Source organism: Rhinopithecus bieti, unplaced genomic scaffold (assembly GCF_001698545.2).
Source record: "Rhinopithecus bieti isolate Rb0 unplaced genomic scaffold, ASM169854v2 scaffold_3040, whole genome shotgun sequence".
Taxonomy (NCBI): domain Eukaryota; kingdom Metazoa; phylum Chordata; class Mammalia; order Primates; family Cercopithecidae; genus Rhinopithecus; species Rhinopithecus bieti.
The window spans coordinates 8,694,677-8,698,368 of NW_016804657.1; positions in this window are offsets into that span (position 1 = coordinate 8,694,677).

The following is a 3,692-nucleotide window of genomic DNA, read 5'->3' on the forward strand; positions in this document are numbered from 1 at the left end:
TCTAATATAATCTTTTATAGTTTTCTTGGTAAAGTCCTACCAGAATACATTTAAATATGGAAGGTTTTCCAAAATGAATTTAAGGAGTTTAAAATAAAGGTTTTATTACAGAATGCTTTTTGCCCAGTTTTGGCCTTTTCCATTATTCTAGGGAAAGTGGTATTCTAGATAATTTATGATACAAAATGGGAAGATATTATATAGTAACCAAATTTATAAGGGGTTTCATCATAGAATTGGTCTGTTTAATTTCAGAAAATAGGTGTGAATGACAATGTTCATAGTTTTAAGTAGCAAAAGTCAGCCAGCCAAAAAAGGACCCTGCCAAGAACAGAAAAAAAGCATTACCATCTGTCATACATTTATGCTTTTTTGGTATAATAAATTGTTTCCCCCACTAAATATAAGTTGAAACTTTATAAGCATATACTTTACTACATAAATTTTCCCGTATGTCAGTGGCTAAAACAAAACTATACTATTTGGAGAATTTTCTTTCACATTGGCAGGGTTACTCCTGGTTTGTTTGAGTTAGTTTTTCCAGTATGAGTTGGCATTTGATATGTTTAGTTTACCAAAGACTGTCCACTTTTAGAGATGCATGATTTCTTTAGGCTATGATTACTGAATAAGTTATTTCTTCAAGTATTATGCTTTGATCTTATAATTCACTCTTACTCAGGTGTGAAGTCAGTCATATTACTTTTCATACTTGAAAAGTTTAGCCAACTATTGATGCATCCAGTGTTTCCATTGTTGTCAGGTAACATCAGGAACTATGGACCAATTCACTTCTAGGCCAGGATTCCAGGTATTCGAAATCCATTTAGCTACAGCAACCAACTTGCCTTGGGTTAAGAAGGTCTCACAGATGTCTACTGATTTCTCCGGTTGGTATCTTACATTCAAGAACACCTCTCGGTATACATATGTCTTGTTCACATCATGATCTTTGCATTTCTGACCTTCAAAATAGAGTGCTATAATGCCCTGTCTTTGAGTTTTTATTGTATGTGATACAGAGGGCTAGGTATCTTTCAGCTACAGGGTCCAAAACATATGGAGAATATTATACCTGCATTCTATGGTCAGCATTAGCTTCCTATTTATTTTTGAGTGCTATTTAAAGTGTTGACTTTAATCTTTAAAGCCCCTCATTGTTTAGAAGCCAGTTACTCCAGATATCACATCTCTCCCTATGCATCACTGTGGCAATTAAAATCAGCTGCAGTGCTTGCAGTTTGTAATCCCGTGTGAATTCTGGGGAGCCTGGGAGTAGATCACTTTCCAGAGAAGAACTTCCCTAAGAACCCTCAGTTTCTGTCAATGATAAAAGCAGTATTTGGAGTTTATAGTTTTGGCCTTGAATGTCTTGTCGTATATCTGTAAGTGTCTGGAACCATAATTAAGTGCTGTTGATTTAATTTTTATGTTATTTGTAGTGAGAGAGTTTAGAATACCGAATCTACATTTAATGAATCAGAAAAATACCATCTGTACATAGTAAAAATAGACAAAGCTAAAATTCATCTGTTTCATATTTATTAGTGTGGGAGTTTTCACTCTAGTGTTCTCTCAAGTCCTTCTTTGAATCTAATTTTAATATCTTCAGTGAAGGGATTTGCCCTGAATCCTTAGGGAACCATTTCAAAATCCATAACTCATGTAATTCTTTTCTCTAAATGCTTACCTAAATGTTTGATTTCTTAATGTTTTATCAGATGTCTGTTACTTATAAATGTGTTCTATGTTAAATAATAACTTTCTTTTTGTCGTATACAAGGTAAAAGCTATAGTTGAGGTAAACCTACTCCAATCTAACAGACAACACCAAGTAATATTATGCCAGATCATGGAGCAATCTTTTGGAGAGAACAGATGATTGGTACTTGGGCTTTGAGGACCTGGTAGCATTGTATATGAGGCTTAGGTGAAGAGTGGTATCCACCACTTTTCTTATCCATCCCTCTTCAACTTCTCATTCCTTTTTCCAGCCTAACCCTCAGCCTTCTTCAAAACAAAAATGCAGGATACCACTAGGAAGATTTCCAAATGACTTCCTAGGAAGTTTCTGTCTGGCTATGATCTTGTAAATGTTAAATGCAACTGTGTTACTCACCTTTTTCTATCTTACCATGTATGCCAATCCATAGTTCCAGGAATTAATTTTGCTTTGCTAGATTCCAATTTTTTTGTAATATCCTGTTATGTAGGGAACCCCAGCCAAAGGCTGTAGGATACCATAGTGCCCCACTTATTGAGAAGGGGTTATCATTCAGTAGGACCCAATTTTCAAGCTCATAGATCATTTGCTTACCTAATAGCTATAAAATGTTCTTTCTTAGTATTTTATACTATGTTCGTCTCATGGTAAGATAATGTTTATCTGATTAAATAAAATTGTATTTCTCAGTTGACTGGTGTTGCCATTTAGAGGGATGGGAATGCTAGAGAAAGAAGGTTCTGGAGGGGTTGAGTGGCAGGTGAGGAAATTATGATTTTGGTTTTAGACACGTTCAGTGTGTGTACCATTGAGACATCCAGATGTCTCAGGCAATTGGATATGTGGGCCTGGTGCTCACAGCAGGCATAGACAGGGGTGAATCATCAGCATATGAGGTTGAGTTTGCCCGGAGAGACCACCAAGTAAACAGGGGAGCAGAACCTAGATCTGAACCTTTAGGAGACTGTGGTTGTGAGGAAGAAAATAGATATGCGACCAAAGAGGTGTGTCACTGAAGCCAAAGGATGGGATGAGAGCATTTTTAAAATGAGGGGGTGTCCAGCAGTGTTAAATGCTACTGAGAGGTCAAGTTAGAAAGACTGAAAAATGCTTGCTGGATTTAGGGAAAAAAAGGTCAGCAGTAGTTAGCTACTCTACTTTAGTTACATTCACTGGAATGCATTTCGTATGCAGGTAATTTTCCTACTGTTCTTGGGTCAAATTGATCTTTAAGAGTGAATTTTAAAAAAAATTACATTTCCAATAGTTTGATATGTGGTGGATTTATGTGGCTGAAAGAATTAATATTGTTAAAACGTCCATACTACCCAAAGCAACCTAAATATTCAGTGCAATCCCTATCAAAATACCAGTGGCATTTTTCATAGAAATAGAAACAAAATTCCTAAAATTTATATGAAACTACAAAAGACTCTGAATTGCTGTAAAGCAACCCCAAGCAAAAAAGAACAGAGACAGAGGTATTAATATTACATTACCTGACTTCAAACTAAACTACAAAGTTATAGTAATTAAAACAACATGGTACTGGCATAGAAACACACAGACCAATGAAACAGAATAGAGAACCCAGATATAAATCCATGCATTTACAGTTAACTTATTTTCAACAAAGGCTGCAAAAACATACCCTGGAGAAAGGACAGTCTCTTCAATAAATGGCACTGGGAAAACCGGACAACCACTAGAATAAAACATTGGAGAAATGCTTTGGAACATTGGCCTAGGCAAAGATTTCTTTAGTAGGACCTCAAAAGCACAGGCAACAGAAGCAAAATGGATAAACGGGATCTTATCAAGTTAAAAGCTTCTGCGCAGCAAATGAAACAGTCAATAGTGAAGAGACAACCCACAGAATGACAGAAAATATACGCAAACTAAATGACAAGAGATTGATAGCTAGACTATATAAGGAACACAAACTACTCAATAGCAAAAAAAAAAAAAA